Here is a 22,473-nt window from a genome sequence, read left to right on the forward strand (position 1 = left end):
TGGAAGTCAGTGTGGCAATTCCTCAGGGATCTAGAACTAGAAATTCCATTTAACCCAGCCATCCCATTACTGGATATATACCCAAAGGATTATAAATCATGCTGCTATAAAGACACATGCACATGTATGTTTATTGTGGCACTATTCACAATAGCAAAGACTTGGAACCAACCCAAATGTCCAAAAATGATAGACTGGATTAAGCAAATGTGGCACATATACACCATGGAATACTACGCAGCCATAAAAAATGATGAGTTCATGTCCTTTGTAGGGACAGGGATGAAGCCGGAAACCATCATTCTCAGTAAACTATCGCAAGGACGAAAAACCAAACACCGCATGTTCTCACTCATAGGTGGGAATTGAACAATGAGAACACATGGACACAGGAAGGGGAACATCACACTCAGGGGCCTGTTGTGGGGTGGGGGGAGTGGGGAGGCATAGCATTAGCAGAGATACCCAATGCTAAATGATAAGTTAATGGGTGCAGCCCACCACCATGGCACATGTATACATATGTAATAAACGTGCACATTGTGCACATGTACCCTGAAACTTAAAGTATAATAATAAAAAATGAAGAGGACCCCACCTCTTGAGATCTGCCCTAGGAGGCTAAAGTAATCCTAATGGGGAAGAGTCCTGTGGGATATTTTGTTGAGGAGAGATTCCATGGGGCTGCTTAGGGGAGCAGTGCTAGGTACTGGTCACTAGTAAGTCCCCAGTAAGGGACCCACCCAGGTGCTCCACAGAACAAGAGTCAGCCTTTGTGTATATGCCATCCCCAGACGCCTCCTGGGTTCAAGCGATTCTCCTGCCTCAGCCTCCCGAGTAGCTGGGATTACAGGCGCCTGCCACCATGCCTGGCTAATCTTTTGTATTTTTAGTAGAGACGGGGTTTCACCATGTGACATGTGACAACAGCAGCTGACATCAGCACATGTTGGGTGAAGTTTTATCTGCTCCCTCCCTGCCCTTTTCTCCAACCAGTTAGAAGCAGGTGGTAATGGAGAAGGAGACAAAGTAAAAAAAAATTACAGAACTTCAACTATTGCCTGTCGCAGGTTTCTTCAGACTGAGTAAGGGTTGGGATTCAGAAGGAGGGGAAGCTTCAAGTTGGTTGAGTGTTCTAAGCTGTACTGGACTTTTGAATACATCAAAGTGAGGGTGTTTGTTAATATCTCAAGGTGACTTGCAAAATATCATCTGCCTGACATATTGGCCAGGTGTGTGATGGGACTGTACAACTGAAAGTCATTGGCAGGAGAAAAACAAAATTGTTTTACCTGCTTGTACCTTCTGAGTCTGGACTATTTTTTATTAAAAAACCAACTGACCTGACCCGACAAAAAAATCCATAAAAATCGAATAAAACATCTAGTGCCTGGCACATAGTAAGTGCTCAGTAAACATTATGTTATTATTGTCATCTTCAATATTATTACCACACCTAATTCTTTTATGCTCAGACCCTTTGGTGGAAAATGTCATGGAACAAGAAGGATGAGAGATTCATAGAGGTTATTTTGCATAGCTGTTAAGAGGTACTCTATTAGGGTACAAATAAGTACCTGCTAATTCCCATTTTCTGTTTAATAAGAGATACTCAATTAAGATTTGATGGTTTTAGTACTAATTTCCTCTTGGCTAAGCTGAAGTAATGATGGAGAATGAGGTGGTTCAGGTGTACTAAATCAAACGCTGGAGGGATAGGGGAGACAGAGAGGCCCATTGGAGAGGGTGCCCTACTTTCAAGCTTCATGAGATGATTGTAATGTAGAAATAGAGAAGGGAAGTGATCAGAACGAATTTTCTCACCCTCCGGGGATCCTAGAAAAGTGGTAGAATTCAGGCCAGATAAGTTTATTGCTGCCTTTATGAGGCAACACTTGTTCTAACCTGGATGTGACTCTTATAAAAATTTTTTTCAACAAAAAATAAAACAATAGCAGATTAAATCCTTATTCATCATTCTTCTTGGACATTACTCATCACTGATGATTTCTTTTGTTGTTGTTGTTGTTGTTGCTAATACACTTTTTATTTTAGAATAGTTTTAGATTTACAGAATTATTGTGAAGATAGTAGAGCTCCTATGTTCCCACATCCAGTTTCCCCTACTCCTAACATGTTAACATTAGCGTGGTACATTTGTTACAACTAATGAGCCAATATTGTTATGTTGTTATTAACTAAAGCCCATGCCTTCATTTATATTTCATCATTTTTGTCTCTGATGTACATTTTCAGTTCTCGGATCACATCCAGTACACCGCAGTACATCTGGCAGTCCTGTCTCCTTTGGTTCCTATTGGTTGTGACAGTTTCTTAGACTTTCTTTGGTTTTGATGACCTTGATAGCTTTGAGGATTGAAATACTGGCCAGGTATTTTGTAGAATGTCCCTTCCTCTTATGTTTTTCTGATGATAGACAGGGGTTATGGGTTTTTTGGGGGAAGACCACAGAAGCAAAGTGACATTCTCATGATAGCATATCAAGGGTACATATTGTTAACATGACTCATCGCTATCGAAGCTGACCTTGATCACCTGAGATTGTGTTTGTCAGGTTTGTCTACTGTCAAGTTACTCTTTTTTCTCCTCTTTCTATACTGTTTTTTAATTTTCTTTTTCTTATTTTTTGAGACAAGGTCTCACTCTGTTGCCCAGGCTGGAGTGCAGTGGCGTGATCACAGCTTACTGTAGCTGTGACCTCCCTGGGCTCAAGTGATCCTTCCACTTCATCCTCTCAAGTCACTGGGACTACATGCATGAGTCACTATGCCCAGCTAAATTTCTGTAGAGATAGGGTTTTGCTATGTTGACCAGGCTGGTCTTGAACTCTTGGGCTCGAGTGATCTGCCTCAGCCTCCCAAAGTGCTGGAATTATAGGCATGAGCCACTGGCCAAAGTTAATTTCTTTCTTTTCTTTTCTTTTTAAATTTATGTCCATGTTTACACATTACTTTTTTTATACTGTGCTCTCCAGAAGGAAGTCACTTTGTGCAGATCTGAGTATCTTTATAAATTTGTTCAAATTTTACTGCGTGGGAGATTTGTCTCATGTTCAACATTCATTTAATCACTTATATCAGTATGGACTTGATACTGATTTTATACATTGGGTCATAATCCAACAGTATGTTATTTTGATGCTCAAATTATCCCTCCTTCTAAGTATTGGGAGCTCTTTGATGTACCCCCATCATTGTGGAGTGGTTTTCTTTCTCTTTCTTTTTTCAGTTTTTATAATTTTTTAAATATTCTCTTACCTTATGGCATTAAAAGATACTCTAGGCTCATCTTGTATATGGCCCCCTTCTAGAATGAGCCATTTCTCCAAGGAGCCTGGGTTCCTTTTATTGGAGGTCATATTAGAAACAAAGAACAGGGCAGTAGTTGTGCTTGTTGCTCCTGTTGTGTTTTTGCTTCTAGCTTCTCTCAGCTGACAGAGTGAGGATATTTGTGTATTCTAACCAGTGTTTACACACATCTATAAACATTTCTATATGTAACCATCTGTATCTGTATTGAGTTGAGCATGAGTTTATACTGCTGTCTCCAGTTCTAATCCATTACCACAGGGATCATTCCAGGCTCCTCTTTTGCTTATTTGTAATCTCACACTTCAGTGAGAAACCTGGCTCCCGCCATCCTCCATCCGTTCACTCTATTGCTCAAGTCCCATGTACACGGAGAGCGGTTTCAGAATTGTTATCCTATGCTCTTACAGGAACCAACTTTAGCAACTAGATTGTGGTGCTTATGCATATTGCCTTTTACCTTTAGTCTTACAGACTCTACTTATTTCCAAAGGTATTTAAGTCAGTATCTTATTCCCCTATTCCCTTAAGTGAGATGTTTCATAACATTTGTAATATCATTGGATTCTTTTGTCACATTCTCCATTCCATCCTATCTTAGAGTAATGGCACAATCAAAGGTAGCTATTGCTGATATATAATATGTATTTATATATATCTGGGACGGGGTCTGGCTCTGTTGCCCAGGCTGGAGTGGTGCTGTAGTGGTGCTATCATGGCTTATTGTAGCCTTGACCTCCCAGGTCCAAGTGATTGTCTTACCTCAGCTTCCCAAGTAGCTGACACTACAGGCATGCACCACCACATCAGTCTAATTTTTTTGTATTTTTTATAGAGACAGGGTTTTGCCATGTTACCCAGGCTGGTCTCAAACTTCTGAGCTCAGGTGATCCACGTTCCTCGGCCTCCCAAAGTGCTCAGGCTACAGGTGTGAGCAGACGTGCCTCGGCCCACTAGCATATTTTTTATTTATTTATTTTTCTTTCTTCTATTACACGAGGAAAAATTAGTAGGCAACCTCTAACGTATTTTTTAATGGTTGCCTAATATTCATGGTTCAATGGCCCATAATTTACTTAGACAACTGCCTATTGACAAATGCTTAGCCAATTGTTCCCTATTGGACAATGGCCTATTATTGGACTGCTATAGATACCATGGTCAATAACGTTCTTATATATTAATCTTTGTGCACACTGATCATTTCATTATGGGAAATTTCTATAGATAGTTAAATCACTGAAGTAAAGAGTATGAACCTTTTTAAGGCCCATACTATTTCAAATTTTACCCTCTGAAAAATGTAAACTTCACCAGAACTAAATGAGAAGCCTCAAAAGACTGAAAATCATGATTTAAAATGTTTTTTCAATTTGACCTATCAAAAAAAAGGTCTGTTATGTGAGGTTGAGTTTTTTTTCCACCATTTGTGTCTCTTCATTCTTTCATTATCTCATGTCCCTTACTTTTTTTTTTTTTTTTTTTTTTTGAGATGGAGTTTTGCTCTTGTTGCCCAGGCTGGAGTGCAGTGGCGTGATCTGGGCTCACCGCAACCTCCGCCTCCCAGGTTCAAGTGATTCTCCTGCCTCAGCCTCCTGAGACCACCATCCTGGGTAATTTTATATAATATATATATATATATATATTTTTTTTTTTTTTTTTTCTCGATGTTGGTCAGGCTGGTCTCAAACTCCCGACCTCAGGTGATCCACCCGCCTCGGCCTCCCAAAGTGCTGGAATTACAGGCATGAGCTATCACACCCGGCCTATTTATTTATTTTATTTTATTTATATATATATATTTTTTTTAGTGTAAGCTTTGTTTTTCATCTGTAGCTGTTCATCTAAACTGGAAATCCGATGCTTCATTTGTAGCAAGTCAATGACCTTCCCCTGTCATTAGGAATACTGAATATTCTTGCTTTGTGGAACTTCCCGAGGGATCTTGCTTTCTGGATGCAAGGAGTGCAGGGGGATTTGCCTTTCCCCCTGACTAATCTCCAAGAATCCAGGCTGAGGCTCTTCTCTGTTTGCTCACAGATGCAGGATTTACTTCCTCCATAACTATAATTACCAAGGAATTACAGCAGTTGTTTTTATATTTCTCTTTAAAGTGCTGTTGATATTTGAAGGTTCTTCTCATGTGATCACTTTTCTAGATAGGGTCTCAGGACTCTTCAGATGGAGTGAGGGTTTTATATGGGTTTTTAATTTGTTAACTGATGTGTCTGTGTGCATTGGAGATGTTTCTTCTTTCAACCTATACAAAGAAGTTTGCATCCTCAAAAAGATTGATCACCTCAAGTGATGCTTCTAAATTTGATACTTGATGACAAATCTCTCAAAAATGTCTATCTTGGGCTGAGTCAAGGGCCTTCTTTTGCTCAGTTGGATCACATAGTCTCCAATTCTTAGAGTTCTCATGGTTTTTATCTTAGGGGCTTTGGCTTTTCAACCTGGAGCCTTGAACATTATACTAGTCAGTGTGAGAGAGTGGAGAGACCCTGGCGGTGCTGGCTGGTGGTAGTAGTCCCCATGCTGCAATCCAGTGGTGCAATCTTGGACAAGTTTCTTGACATTTCTGAGCGCCAATAAAAATGGTTAGTGGAATGAATAAGAAAATTAGACACTGTGGTTCCTCAATCCCTGAGGACCCTTCTGGCTCCACATCTAATCTGAATTGGTCTTATGGTCACATATCATAGACTTGGAAGGTAACAGAAAGGCCCAACCTAAAGGCTGTAGCTATGTTGTTAAACTCCTTCAACCCCTAGGGAAGGTCATATTCCTGCTCCAAATTCCTCCCTTACCACGTGTGGAGTCAGAGGCAAGGGGCCAGCAGCTATTCTCTTAGATGCAGTCAACTTCCCTCTTTACCTCCCCTCATTCTTGCTAAATTTAGCAACCTTTTCTTCTTTTCTGAAAAGGAGCTCTAAAAATCACTCTTATCCTCAAACTCAAATTATGCTTTGAACCAGAAAGTGTTCAGAATTTGGAAATGCAATGTTTTTCAAGTATTTAAATGAGAAGCAGAGACACCCAAAGACTATTTCATCATATTTTAATTCTATTTCATTTAGTGCTAATTTAAAACAGAAACCTGTGGAGTAGAACCAAGGAGGCAGCCATAAAGTCAGGAGGTAAAAGCCTGGGAAAGCAGATAACGTCCTTCTCCTCCTCCCTCTGACGACTGACTCATCCCCACTCTTCACTGTCTTCCTCCTGTCCAATGCTCAAAGTTACTATGTTTGAGTTAATAATTGCAAGAGATTCACTGGTCTAACTTCATTGTCTCTTCTCAAGTAACATGCCACCTGTCATGATGATTTTACTAGCTCCTTTGCAATGGAGCCTGTGCAGTCTGCTCTGCAAATCCAATCAAATCCACCAGTAAGATGCAGAGGCTGCTGGAGTAGATGAGGTTGACAGCTGGGGGTCTCAGAGAGAGATTTATCAGCATCTTCAACTGCACACTCTTCACTTGGCTCATTGACTACCAGTGTTTTTTATTTTCTGTTTTCTCCTTGTTCTTCAGAAACTCCAAGAACACTGGAACTTCCTGAGATTTCAGGCATCACTGAGAACTTCCTAGCACAAATAGGAGGACTAGTGAGACACAGGCTTGGTTGTGTGTGCTTTAAAAGGCTCCTTGTGGCAGGGCATGGTGGCTCATGCCTGTAGTCCTAGCACTTGGGAGGTAGACATGGGAGGATTGCTAGAGCCCTGGAGTTCGAGACCAGTCTGAGCCACATAGTGAGACCCTGTCTCTAGAAAATATAGAAAAATTAGCTGGGTGTGGTGGCATATGCCTGTAGTTCCAGCTACTCGGGAGGCTGAGGTGGGAAGATCATCTGAGCCTGGGGAGGTTGAGGCTGCAGTGAGCAGAGATCGCGCCAAAGTACTCCAGGCTGGGTGACAGTGTGACATCCTGCCTAAAAAAGAAATTAAGCCTCCTTGCTGCACTCCAAAAGCTGATACTGAAAGACTTGATGCAAATAAATGCTTTCTCTCAAGGAGATTATAGCAGGCAGAACTCACAGTCCAACTACCCAGCAGGATTCCCAGGGGCCCTTGCAGACAGTTTTACCAAGTACCAAGTGAAGCCTGAAGCTGGTGATGCCTTTACTTTAGTCTCCTACAATACTTTCAAAATGAGGACACAACAGGCAAGAGGCGACCAAGCCTCCCTAGCCTGAGGTGAGTGAGAAGACACCACCAGCTCTACACAAGTGGAATCATTCATGCCCTTGCTTCTCCAGTGCTCTCCTTACTCAGAGTGATGTAATTTGCTGGGAAGGAGATCTCGGGCTCTCGAGCTCTGTGTAATATTCAAATTCTCATTATGTAGACATGGTTGAAAATGTCAGGGGAATAATAACTAGAATTTCAAGATGCCCCCGATACGGTTTGGCTGTGTCCCCACCCAAATCTGATCTTGACTTGTAGCTCCCATAATCCCCACATGTTGTGGGACAGACCTGGTGGGACGTAATTAAATCATGGGAGCAGGTCTTTCCCTTGCTGGTCTCATGAGATCTGATGGTTTTATAAAGGGGAGTTCCTCTGCACATGCTCTCTTTGCTTGCTGCCATGTAAGACATGCCTTTGTTCCTTCTTCGCCTTCTGCCATGATTGTGAGGCCTCTGCAGCCTTGAGTCAATTAAACCTCTTTCCTTTATAAATTACTCAGTCTTGGGTATGCCTTTATTAGGAGCATGAGAAGGGACTAATACACCCCCTTTTCTCCCCTCAGGGTCACCTGCAATCCTTGGTGGGTGTGGGTGAGGGCAAGTAAACTTGCACCCCACCAGCCTTTTAAGAGATGGAGTCCCTAAGAACCTGGTCCACCAGACACTGGGGATAATGAGTTAGGACTAAATAAGTGTGACAGGGACTCAGGAGAACTAGAATTTCACCAACCTCTGTCAAAAGCAAGCCACGCCCCCTCTCTGGACTTCTGACTCTTCAACTGTAAATGTAAACTCTGAAATTCTGATTTTGAGGGGATTATTTCAGGAGATACAGTAAGATTATCCTAAACCTGTTTGAGAAGGCACAGGAAGATGAAGAAAGAAACACAAACTGGGTTTGTCCTCAGTTTGCACACAATTATGAGAAGCATATTTCATATTTGACTTTGAACCACAGCCTTTACCTGCAGATAAATAGAAACACCGCAACTTGGAAACCACAAATCTGTCTTCCGGGGTGAAGTGGCGATAGAACCCTTAAGGAGCTATGCTTGGGATGAACAGTGTCTGCTGTCATTGTAGTGAAGGGAGCACTTCAGGGCCCCCGTGAACTGTCCAGCACTGTCCAGTGCAGGGAGTCAATGCAGGCCCCACTCTGTGAATCCAGACTGAGTCGGCTTGGCCCCAAGGATTTCCAGGTTGGCCCCAAGTGAATGCCATCTGGCTGTAAGCATGGTCACACTCTGCCACAGAGCAGAATATTGCAGAATATTGTAGGATTTTGATAAACCTAGGGTAAGTCATGTTCTTTAGACTTAAGCACATAGTAAAAGCCTGCGACAACAGGGGAACTCATACAAAGAAAGATAGTCCTGTTTCCTATGTGAATGTTATAAACAGGCTTAACCACGTAATCAGTGCTTACTGCAGGCATTGTGTGCCATACACTCTGGGCACAAAGGAAAACACCAGGAGAAGTAACAACAGAATAATTTACCATTTACCCACTGTATGATCTTCCTTGGGCAAGTTACTCAACCTGTCTCTCAGATTTCCCAGTTCAAAATGAAAAGGAGGATAATGACACTACTGACCCTATAGGGTTGTTAAAATAAGGCATTTAGCAGACTAGCTGGCACCATACCAAAAATGTTAATTATTATTGTTTTTATTATATATAAAAAGTAGTGGTAAGCTTCTTGGGATTTTATGAAATTTTATGAGAACGCTTTACTTTTATCATGTCATCGGATTCCTATAACAACCTGGCAAAGAAGGCATTCTCATTTCCATTTTACAGATAGGAATGGAAGCCTACCTAGGATTACACACCTAAAAAGAGGAGAGAGGGCAAATTTGGATCAATTCACTGCTATTTTCGCTTCACTAAACTGCCTCCCATAAAGACTAGGAAAACAGAGCTCATGTACTTAAGAGCTCTGCTATTTATGAGGGTAGCCAAAAACTCAACAAATGAAAATGACATGGGATAAATAAGTGTCTGATACAATAGTGCTAGCAGTGCTTAGACATTTGCAACTAATTCTAGGCAGAATTGTGACTCAGCAATTGCTGCGGAAGTGCTGCAGTAGAGGGGCATTGGAGGAGAGGTTGGCTGCTACCTAGTGTTCACCCACTGGGCTGCTGTGGGCTGCTGTGGTTACTGGTCCATTACTAGTCTGCGCATGGGACATATCTAGCCATTGAGTGGAATTATGGCTCTTTCTTTTTCTTCAACTTTTATTTTGAGTTCTGGAATAAATGTGGAGGATGTGCAGGTTTGTTACATGACATGTAACACGTGCCATGGTGTTAGGACTAAATAAGTGTGACAGGGACTCAGGAGAACTAGAATTTCACCAACCTCTGTCAAAAGCAAGCCACGTCCCCTCTCTGGATTTCTGACTCTTTAACTGTAAATGTAAACTCTGAAATTCTGATTTTGGGGGGATTATTTCAGGAGATACAGTAAGATTACCCTAAACCTGTTTGAGAAGGCACAGGATCTGCTGTACAGATCAACCCATCACCTAGGTATTAAGCCCAGCATTCTCCCTCCCTTGGCCTCCCACCTCCACTGACAGATCCCAGTATGTGTTGTTTCCTACCATGTGTCCACGTGTTCTCATTGTTCAGCTTCCACTTATAAGTGAGAATATGTAGTGTTTGGTTTTCTGTTCCTGTGTTAGTTTGCTGAGGATGACGGCTTCCAGCTCCAACCATGTCCCTGCAAAGGACATGATCTCAATCCTTTTTATGGCTGCATAGTATTCCGTGGTGTAGATGTACCACATTTTCTTTATCCAGTCTATCACTGATGGGCATTTAGGTTGAATCCATGTCTTTGTTAATGTGAATAGTGCTGCAATAAACAATCTTTATAATGGAATGCTTTATATTCCTTTCGGTATATACCCAGTAATGGGATTGCTGGGTCAAATGGTATTTCTGTCTCTAGGTCTTTGAGAATTTGCCACACTGTCTTCCACAATGGTTGAACTAATACATTCTCACCAACAGTGTAAAAATATTCCTTTTTCTCCACAACCTTACCAGCAACTGCTGTTTCTTGACTTTCTAATAATCACCATTCTGACTGGTGTGAGATGGTATCTCATTGTGATTTTGATTTGGATTTCTCTAATGATCAGTGATATTGAGCTTTTTTTCATATGTTTGTTGGCTGCATGAATGTCTTCTTTTGAGAAATATCTGTTCATGCCCTTTGCCCACTTTTTAATGGGGTTGTTAGGTTTTGTTTTTCTTGTAAATTTGTTTAAATTCCTTGTAGACTCTGGATATTAGATCTTTGTTAGATGGAAAGATTGTAAAAATTTTCTCCCATTCTTCAGGTTGTCTGTTTACTCTGATGATAGTTTCTTTTGCTGCGAAGAAGCTCTTTATTTTAATTAGATTTCATTAGTCAAATTTTGCTTTCGTTGCTATTGCTTTTGGCATTTTTGTCATGAAATCTTTGCCTGTGTCTGTGTCCTGAATGGTATTGCTTGGCTGTCTTTAGTTCTGCACTCCCGTCTGTTGGCTTTCCCCTCTCTCTATCTCCAGTATCCTAGTGTCCTTTGGATCTCTCAATCCAGACGTCTGCTCTTCAGAATTTCATCACAGCAAAGATCAGATAAATTCTTACAGATGAAGGTGAAAATGACTGGGTTTTATATGGACCTCCTTCCCTAAACTGTGTTCCCTACCCTAATCTAAACCCTGGAATGTAGATACTCGTACAAGGCAGAAAGCCAGAAGACAAAGAGGTGGTGGATATTTAGGCATGAATAATTTAGGGTAGTGAGAAATTTTGAGGAAAGAGAGGATCTATTGGAGCCATTTAAAGATGCTATACAATTTGCCCATTTTATCTGCTTTTTAAAATTTTAGTAAATCTGAAATCAATAGGATCTTAAGTAAACAAGCTCCAAAAGGTCAGAGATTACATCTTTCTTATTTACTGTTATATCTACAGTACTGGCACAATCCCTAGTACATAGCAGGTACTCAATAAATATTGGTCAAGTGAATGAATTATTTGATGAATGACTCAATGAAGACTTACATTGTAGATTTACATTAAATTCATCCAACCTAGATGAGTATTTTGACTGGCTGGCCATGAAGGAATCTTGAAATTTTGACTGGTTATAGCCTCAAGATTGAAAAATACTTTTATTCTCATTTTTACAAAAAGAATCTCTTGAACAAGGACGAGGATGATAAATTGAATGAAACATATTGCTCATCTGCTATAGAAAAAAATGTATTATTCAACAGTTATTACTATCATATCATAGCACCTGTAGTATGTATGTTTCCTTTTTCTAACACATTGGAATGGTCAGGAATTGACTTGACATTGAATGATACTGACACGTGTGTTTCTCCAGCATCTCCAGCAAATGGTCCTAACACAGACTTTGCAGCTCACGGAGAACTGGAAGGCTGGCATCTTTAGACATTGGAGATAAGTTATAGAACACTATGCAGTTACCAGTTTCAGTGCTGTTTATTCCTTTGTATAAATCCACATTTCTATCTGGTATCATTCCTTCTGCCTGAGGGACTTCATTTGACATTTCTTGTTGTGTGAGTCTGCTGGTGATAAATTCATCTAGCCCTTGTATGTTTTAAAGAGTCTATGTTTAATGTTCATGTTTGAAAGATACTTTCACTGGTTATAGAATTTTAGGTTGACAAGTTTTGGGGAGTAAAGGGTGGAGTGGGGGTACGTTAGAGATGTTACTCCATAGTCTTCTTGCATGCAGTTTTCCTGATGAGAAATCTGTCCTCAGCATCTTTGTTTCTCTGTATTTTACCTGCCTTTTTCCCCTAAAGGCTGCTTTTATAATTTTGTTTATTAATTTTTTAAAGCAAGTTATTTTGATTCACTACGGTGTAGTTTTCTTCATGTTTATTTTGCCTGGGACTCATTTAACTTTTTAAATATGCGGATTTATAGCTTTTATCAAATTTGGAAAATTGTTAGCCTGTTTCTTCTAGTTTTTTTTTTTTCCTGTTCTTGCCCTCTTTGAAGACACCAATTAAAGACATATTAGTCCACTTGAAATTGTATTACAGCTCACTAATACTAAGGGTATTTTTTAAGGGTTGGCTTTTTCTTTATGTTTCATTTTGGCTAGTGTACATGGCTACTTGCTTCAAGTTTATTAATCTTTTTTCAGCAAAGTCTACTTTGCTTTTAATCCCATCCAGTATAGTTTTCCTCTAAGACACTGTTTTTCACTTGTAGAAGTTCAATTTGAGTTTTTTAATTTAATTTTTTTTTTTTTTTTTTTTTACAGAGTCCTTCTCTGTCGCCCAGGCTGGAGTGTAGCCACGTGATTTTGGATCACTGTAAACTTCACCTTCTGGGTTCAAGTGATTCTCCTGCCTCAACCTCCTGAGGAGCTGGGATTACAGGTACCTGCCACCACTCCTGGCTAATTTTTGTATTTTTAGTAGAGACGGGGTTTCACCATGTTGGCCAGGCTGGTCTTGAACTCCTGACCTCAGGTGATCCACCCGCCTCTCTTTTTAATTTTTAAATTTTTGTTTTATTTTATTTACTTATTTTTTTTGAGACAGGATCTCACTCATTTGCTGGAGTGTGCAGGCATGATTGTAGTTCACTGCAGCCTTGATTTCCTTGGCTCAAGCAATCCTCTTGCCTCAGCCTCCCTAATAGCTGGGACTACAGGTGTGTGCCACCATGCCTGGTTACTTTTTGGGGGATTTTTAGTAGAGACAAGGTCTTGCTATGTTGCTCAGGCTGGTTTCAAGCTCCTAAGCTCAACCGATCCTCCTGCCTTGGTCTCCCAAAGTGCTGGGATTACACATATGAGCCACCATGCCTGGGTGAGTTTCTTTTTCATATCATCCATGTCTCTACTTGACTTTTTAACCATATGGAATACAGTTATAATAGCTGTGTTATGTTTATCTTTCCTAAATATAATATCTGTATCAATTCTGGTTCAGTTTTGATAGATTAATCTTTCCCTTCACTATGGTTTATATTTTTCTACTTCTTTGCATACCTGGTAATTTTTTATTAGATCCCAAACATTATAGACAGCACCTTTTAACAATTCCTACATATATTCTTGAGCTTTGTTCTAGGACATAGTTCAGTAACTTGGAAACAGTTTAAGCTTTTCAGGTCTTGCTCTTGGGCATGACCTGAACAGCATTTAGACTAGGACAGGATTTTCCAACCTCAGTACTTTTGCCATTTTGTACAAGATAATACTTTTCTGTAGGATATTTAACAGCATCCCTGGCCTCTACTCACTAGATGCCACTAGAAGCTCCCTTCAGTGTTGACAATAAAAAAATATCTCTAGACATTGCCAAATGTCCCCTGGGGGCAAAATGTTCCCAGGTTGAGAATGACTTATGTAGGATTAATTTTGCCCACCACTGCAGCAAGAGCTTTCTGAATATTCTATTCAATTCCTGGTGAGACTTTGCAGCCTGACTGGTGGAACTGAGCATTATTGCTAGTGCTGTGTGCCTGCTTGGTACTTGCTCCCTCTAATCCTTTAGGGTGAGTCTTTCCCCAGCCTCAGGGAGTTCCCTTACGTTCATATGCTGACCAGGACTCTACTGAATGCATCATGGGGACCCTATGAATATCTCACCTCTCTGCTATTCTGTTCTGCAAATTCTAGCTGCTTGGTCCCCCAAGATCCCCAACTTAATCTTTTTGATTTAAGGAGTCTGCTGGTCTCCGCTTGCATCCACTCTCCCTGGGCTACAACCTGGAAACTCTCCCAGGGCAGTAACTTGGAAAATCATGGGGCCCACCTTGTTTGTTTCCTGCCTCTCAGTGTTTATTGATATCCTTTGTATTATGTTATCCACCATGGGTTTCAAATGTGTTTTTCATTTGGTAGGTAAAAATGGTGTGTATATTTTATTTAAAACTTTTGTCTCATTTTTCACTAGTTGAAGTTGAATTTTTTTTTTTTTTTTTTTTTTTTAAAGACAGAGTCTTGCTCTGTCGCCCAGGCTGGAGTACAGTGGTGCAATCTCGGCTCACTGCAAGCTCCGCTTCCTGGGTTCATGCCCTTCTCCTGCCTCAGCCTCCGGAGTAGCTGGGACTACAGGCGGTGCCCGCCACCGTGCCCGGCTAATTTTTTTTTTGTATTTTTAGTAGAGACGGGGTTTCACCGTGGTCTCGATCTCCTGACCTCATGATCCACCCGCCTCAGCCTCCCAAAGTGCTGGGATTACAGGCGTGAGCCACCGTGTCCGGCTGAGGTTGAATTTTTTTTTTAGTCATATTCTTTTTTTTTTTTTTTTAAAGGTCTTGCTCAATTGCCCAGGCCAGAGTGTAATGGCATGATCTCAGCTCACTGCAACCAGGGTTTGAGTGATCCTTGTACCTCAGCCTCCCAGGTAGCTACGACTATAGGTGTGTGCCACCACGCCTGGCTAAGTTTTGTATTTTCAGTAGAGATGGGGTTGGCCAGGCTGGTCTTGAACTCCTGGCCTCAAGTGATCCATCCACTTTGGCCTCCCATAGTGCTGGGATTATAGGTGTGAGCCACCACACCCAGTTAGCCATATTCTTTGTTATTGAATTATATGAGCTCTTAATATATTGAAGATATTAATCCTTTGTCTATCACATTAGAGGCAATTCCCCCCCTCCACTCAGTTTGACACTTATCTTTTAATTTAGATTTTTTTTTACAAATAAGTTAAAATTTCCATGTAGTCAAATCCGTTGCTCTTTTCTTTTGTAATCCTCTTCCTGCAGGTTTTATATTTAAAAAGTCCTTCCCATTCAGACATTAAATAAATATATTTTCTTCTGAGTTTTTCTTTTAATGGTTTAATTAAAATTCTTATCTCTCCAGTCCAGATAGAATTTATCAGTGAATGGAGAGCTGAAATGTGTATCTTCATGGATTTCCCCCTCCCCCACCCCACAAATAACATCCTGTTTTCCCAACACCTTTTGTGGAATAGCTTATCCTTTGCTCACCGGAGTGTTTTACAAAATTATTTAATACACCTTGGGTTCCTGTGTAGCAGGAGGATCTATGTCTGTAGCAGCCATTCTGTTTCCCAGGTCTAAGCTGAGCATCTGTTCTCAGGCCTGAGGTATTTTTGGACTTATACATCTCAGTGCACTGATGAATCGCCAGCACTTCCCTCTTCCTTGGCCAAAGAGCTCCAGGTGGAAACAGGGTGTGGACACCTACAAGTGCCATAATGGGAGCTATTTGCAGTAGCCACCGATCCTCAGACACCTCAACCCTGGTCACTTTCTTGTAGGATTAATAAAACAATCTGCTTCACATGGCAGCTCTTTCATACCAACACATGCATTCACACACGCACAAGCATGGTGCTATCTTGTCAGCTTATCACCCTCTCTGCCTGTCACTCTATCAGTTGATGAGCCAAAGTAGGGAGAAGGTGAGAAGAGAGATTGCTGGTGCGTATGAAACTGTCAAAAATCTAAATATAGGTCATGTGACTGACTAAAACTCATCTCCACAAACTCCATCCCTCCTTAGCACATTTTCTCTGATCTGCATCTCTAATCTGCTCGTAGCCCCTTCACTCATGTTTCCTTTAATTTTTCTACCTTTCTGATGACCTCCTCGCAGCAGGGGTATGTAGAACTTTTCACAAGAATGTAGTGGCTATAGGACTCTTCGCCAATACTCTGATTTTTATTCCTTTACGCACAGAGTGGGATTAAACTCAGGCATTTTCCAGTGGCGTGCTTTGGCCAGGGAAATATGAGCAGAAGATTGAAGAATTAGTGTGTTATTTGGTATAAAGTCTGAGTCTTAGAGCAGTCAGATGGCTGACTGCTCCATCAACTTGTGTCCCAATATGAGTAGAGCCTCAAGACAATAATGAAAAACATGACATGCAAGTGAGAAAGCAATCTTTGTTGTTTGAAGCCACCGGGATTTGCAGGATGTTTGTTCCAAGGTGCATCTAGTCGAATCTGACTGATATGTCACATACTCTGTGTTCAAAACAAATGAATGGGCATCTGGTTTGTGAGACATGAGGATGTATCTGTACCTTGAGCAAGTTATCATTTTCATCTCCTAAGAAACTAGGCAGGGTGGAATGGTCAAGCGTGGAGAATGGCTTCCTCCTTCCCCATCCAATCAGTGGAGCTGCAGAGAGCTCCCAGCCCATCAGTGACAACAGCAGAGACAAATGTTTTAAACCTGACCGTCCTTGTCCCTTGGATGCAAGGCACCATGGTTGCTTTTCTTAGTACTGGCCAGGAAGAAAATCATAGCCTCAGTCTCCTGTGGCTCAACTCTGTTTGGCCTTTATGATAGACACTTAGGGTTAGTATACCAGATGTAAAGATCAGTTCATGTTCATGTTTCAAATGATCTTGCAATTTTTTGCACTTCTCTAGCAGGTGTTCTGTGAAAGCAGGGCAAGAAATAAAGAAATTCCAAGCAGATGCTTAATCAGTGGTGAGTGCTGACATTTCTACATCTTATCTCAGGTCTAAAGCAAGGTCAGCCTATTTAATTTTGGCTTCAGTTGGCCCTTTGCAATCTGGAGATCTTTTTCATTTGCCCCCTTGTCTACAATATTATAGCCAATAACCTGATTAGGTAAATTCTTCAGCTCAGATTGTTGAATGGGTGGTCATTTCTTATTTTGATGAGTTATTTCAAGGGTTTTTCATAATTTGGATTTGAAAATATTTTATTGTGCCTTATTGATTCTAGCTTTCATATTCTAATGCTTTTGGCTCATTTTCTTGCCATCCACTCCTGTCTGCTGTGTTTAAGCCTCACTGATGGGTACTAATTGGGTGGAAGGTCAATGTAAATCAGTTACTAGGCTGAATTAAAGTCGATTTTTAAAGAAATATATTTTAAATGCAAACAGAAACTCAAACTAAATTTTCACAAAGTTCTGACAGAAGGCTTCCAAGTAGAAGTCCTGCTGAGCTGCTGTATTGATGAGATAAAACTCATTTATAATTAGCAACCCTGTTTGCATACAAATAGTTAATGGGTTAAAGTCCTTAAAAACGACTTGCTCTCTTCCAGAGATTGAATATGCTTCTGCAATCATGCACAGTCTAATCAGCTGCTTTGCAGAACATCTTTGCATTGGCCACATTGAACCCCAGTCTAACCTACACAGAAGTGTAACAAAGACTGAGTTCATACATTCTGAAGAAATAAAATGTTACTGAATGAATCCAGGTGTTTTTGAAGTAGTAATTGAGTTTTAAAAATAATCTCCAGGGCATGGGGCTTGGTGGCTTATGCCTGTAATCCCCGCATTTTGGGTGGCTGAGGTGGGCGGATCACTTGAGGTCAGGAGTTCAAGACCAGCCTGGCCAACAAGGTGAAACCCCGTCTGTACTAAAAATACAAAAATTAGCTGGCCATGTTGGTGCGTGCCTGTAATCCCAGCTGCTAGGGAGGCTGAGGCACGAGAATCGCTTGAACCCAGGAGGCCAAAGTTGCAGTAAGCCAAGATTGAGCCACAGCACTCCAGCCTGGGTGACAGCCTGGGTAACAGACTCTGTCTCAAAAAAAAAAAAAAAAAGAAAAAATCTCCTTGGGGCCAGGTGCAGTGGCTTATGTCCGTAATCCCAGCACTTTGGGAGGCTGAGGCAGGAGAATCACTTGAACCTAGGAGTTTGAGACCAGCCTGGGCAACATAGCAAGACCCTGTCTATACAGAAAAAAAGAAAGTCCTGATTTACCCATTTCATCCGAGAGGACAGGAAGAGAGCAGAAATCTCAAGAAGTTTCTGTCGTCTACAGAATGGGTTGTTTGAAATAGAAGTTACATCATAGAAATTCTAGAAAATAATATTTCATATGAAGCTTTGGACGTGGACTGAAATTGAATCCTACAATCATGCCCTTATCACATAACTCTAGATGCCATTCATGTAGAGTACAGTGTGAATGGTGTCCCATTAGACTTGAGCCAGTGTAGGTATAATGCTGTTGGAATTTGATATTTACTTGCCTGAGCTATGGATGCTAGAACATGTGTGGCTCTTGCTCTTTTAGTTGACAAGATTGCAGGCATTCTTCATGACTCAGATTGAACGTCATTTCTCCAGAGCCTTCCTATTTCCACTGTTTGTATGGGTCATGGTTTCAGCAGGAAACAGATGCATACACAAGTTCGGTAATTTGAGGACAGTTTACAAAGGGGCTATTTACAAAGGTATAGGCAGGGCATATGGAAATTACAAAGGATCAACTGCAGGACCTTTGAGCTTATAAAACGTCGGGGCCTGAAAAGGCAAAGGAATAGTGCAGTCACTAGGACCTGGTGCCAGTAACTGTAAGGGGGCAACCACTAAACGGAAACTGACACCTTTATGGCCAAGACACAGTGGCCAATAGGGGGGAAGCTGGGGAGTTGAATATCCCAACTCTGCTCCACAACCTTTCTCCCATCATAACCCTCATTAGCTGAACCCAGCTGGAAGTAAGAGTTGGGCAAGGGAGGCTGCTGATGCAGTCCAAAGAGGTTAGTGTATTATTTATCCATTGCTTTATAACAAATGATTCCAAAACTTAGTAGCTTAAAATAGCAGACTTCGCCTCATAGTCTCTGTGGAGCAGGAATTTGGATAGCTAGATTTTGGCTCAATGTCTCTTAAGAGGTTGCCTTTAAGAAGTCAGCTGAGGCTACAGTCATCTGAAGGCTAGAGAATTTGCTTCCAAGATCCCTCACTCACCTGGCTTTTAGCTGGAGACTTTTTAGTTCCATTATCACAGGGGGCTCCTCTATAAGGTTACATGGGTGTCCTCATGACATGGTAGCTTGCTTCCCCCAGAGCAGGTGATCTAAGAGAGAGCAACTGAGAAGTTGTGATATGTATGATGACCTAGCCTTGAGAGTCACATACCATCACATCTGACACAGACCAGCTCTCATATAACATGGGAGGGTGTTATCCAGGAGCAGGAAAACCAGAGGGCAGAGATCACTAGGTGCCACCTTGGAGGCTGATTATCACAACCAGCCTACCTGCAGGATGCAGACCTTTGAAAGTAGATATAGAAATGCAGACAGAAGACATCCAGCACAGCCCCAAGTAGGAGTACCCCTTCTCTAATCTGATCACATAATAAGTTACCCATATCTTGACTGCAGCACCAATTATATTGCTTAAAATTTGTTGTTTATCTATCTATCTCTCTGGAATGTAACCTCCTTGAAGAGGAGAACTGTCTTATTCTTTCTTATGTCTTTGGTGTTTACACAGTGCCAGGCTTATGATGGTTCCCCCAAATACTTGAAGTTTTTATTTTTTTATTTTTAAAAATATCTCTTTCATAATTTATTATATTGATTACATGTTGAAATGATATTCTAAATATACTGAGTTATATAATATACAATATTAAAATCAATTTTACCTATTTATTTTAAATTATTTAAATTTGGTTGTAAAATTTAACATTATATGTGTGGTATATGTTATTATATTATTATATTTTTATTGTATAGCCCTACCTTACTGTAGGGTTAACTCAATTCTGTTACTGAGTTATTTTTTCACATTCTCTGGATAACACATGTTTCAAAGTTCAGAAATACTTTATTAGTATTAACATCTTCAGTAGTGAATAGTCTTTCTGGAAAGAATTGTGTGATGACTAAAATTATTTTTGAGATAGTTGTATTATTAGTTGCTCTTAAAATGTTCATCATCTCGCTAGCACTTTCATAGAATGTTATAGGACTTGTGATACTCTGGAATCTGAATTTTGGTTCTTTTAAAGGTGCTTTATCTGTGTAGATAGTTGTTAAATTGGCGTCCTTGCCAGGGAGACCATTGGTGGAACCTTCTAGTTCACCACCTTGCTCTGCCTCCAGTCTGAAGTCTTGAATAAATGAAATCTAATAGCATTCTCTTGATGGTCTACAGTCAGTGATGTGGACTTTCCTTCATCTTTCTCCACCCCCTTCATCTTCCCTGCAGTTGCCCAGTGCTGTCAAAATGCCTTTGTGTCAATTAGAAAATTGACCTAATATGTGAATGCATACATCAGATGTTAGTGACTGTTAAATCCTATGTTTGCATATAACTATTTTTAATTTTAAGAAAGGAAAGATGAGCTGGAGTGTTAGCAGCCCATTACTTAATAACCCCCATGTCATTCCTCTGAGTTCTTTGTTAACTATTTTGGCTCAAGTTCTATCTCCCCTTGATATGACTTGGGTACTCCGTACTTGTGCCTCAAAGACATCTTGATGTGAAGTGCCCATGTGAAGGGGAAGGGCAGTGGCCATCCAGTTGTAGTAGGAAGTTTCTTGGGCACATAGTCCAGCCCTTAAAAGCCTTGGGCTTTGGTTCTTTAATTGAACAAAATTAAATAAAATGTAAAAACCTGAGAAATGATGAAGATTTTTCTGTGCTTTTTCTGGTGCTTTGTGAAGCACCAGTCTATTATTTCAGACTTCAAATGTGCATTTTCTTCATGTTCCTTGTTGAAATTATCTGCAAATTCTATATAAAAAAGGGATTACTCTATCACCAGCAAAAGTATCACATATATTTCCATAAAACACCTGTTCTGTATTTTGGCCAGTATCAGTTCAAGTTCCAAATATATAAAATAAAAAATATATAAATAAATATATATATGTGTGTGATAACGTTTTAAAATATCTTGATATCTTCAACCCCTAAACTTCTCTTTATGTCTAAATTATTTATCAAAACTGTTTATTTAAAACAGTGAGATACCATGATGCACCTATTAGAATTGCCAAAATCCAGAACACTGACACCACCAATTTCTGGTGAGGATATGGAGCAACAGGAACCCTCATTCACTGCAGGTGGAAATGCAAAATGGTACAGCCACTTTGGAAGACAGTTTGGTGATTTCTTGCAAAATGAAACATACTCTTACCATATGATTCAGTAATTGTGCTTCTTGGTATTTACCCAAAGGAGTGGAAAACTTATGTCCACGCAAAAACCTGCACATGCATATTTATAGCAGCTTTATTCATAATTGCCAAAACTTGGGAGCAATCAAGATGTCCCTCAGTAGGTTAATGGTTAAACTGTGATACATCCAGATGATGGAATGTTACTCAACACTAAAAAGAAATGAGCGATCACACCATGAAAAGACATGGAGGAAACTTAAACAGTTATTACTAAGTGAAAAAAGCTAGTCTGAAAAGGCTACTTACTCTATAATTCTGAATACATGACATTCTGGAAAAGGCAGATCTATGGAGAAAATAAAAAGATCAGTGGTTGCCATGGGGTTAGCCGGAGGGAGAGATGAATAGGAGCCCAGGGGATTTTTAAGGCAGTAAAACTACTGTGCATGATACTCTAATAGTGAATATATGTCATTATACATTTGTCCAAATCCATAGAATGTACAACACCAAAGTTGAGCCCTAATGTAAACTATGGACTGTGGGTGATAATGGTGTGTCAATGCAGGTTCATCAAATGTAATAATGTACCTCTCTGGTAGGAGATGTTGATAACGGGGGAGGCTATGCCTGTGTGGGGGCAAGGGATATACAGAAAATCTTGGTACTTTCTGCTCAATTTTGCTGGCTGGACATGGTGGCTCACACCTGTAATCCCAGCACTTTGGGAGGCTGAGGCGGGCAAACCACTTGAGGTCAAGAGTCCGAGACAAGCCTGGCCAACACGGTGAAACCCCGTCTCTACTAAAAATACAAAAATTTGCTGGGCGTTGGTGGTGTATGCCTGTAATCCCAGCTACTGGGGAGGCTGAGGCAGGAGAATTGCTTAAACCTGGGAGGCAGAGGTGGCAGTGGGCTGAGATCACACCACTGCACTGCAGCCTTGGAGACACAGTCTGTTTGAGACAGATTCTGTCTCAAAACAAAAACAAAAACAAAAATTTTGCTGTGAAACTAAAAGTGCTCTGCAAAACAAAGTCTCTTAAGAAAAAGGGTTG

Source organism: Hylobates moloch, unplaced genomic scaffold (genome assembly GCF_009828535.3).
Source record: "Hylobates moloch isolate HMO894 unplaced genomic scaffold, HMol_V3 SCAFFOLD_4, whole genome shotgun sequence".
Taxonomy (NCBI): Eukaryota; Metazoa; Chordata; class Mammalia; order Primates; family Hylobatidae; genus Hylobates; species Hylobates moloch.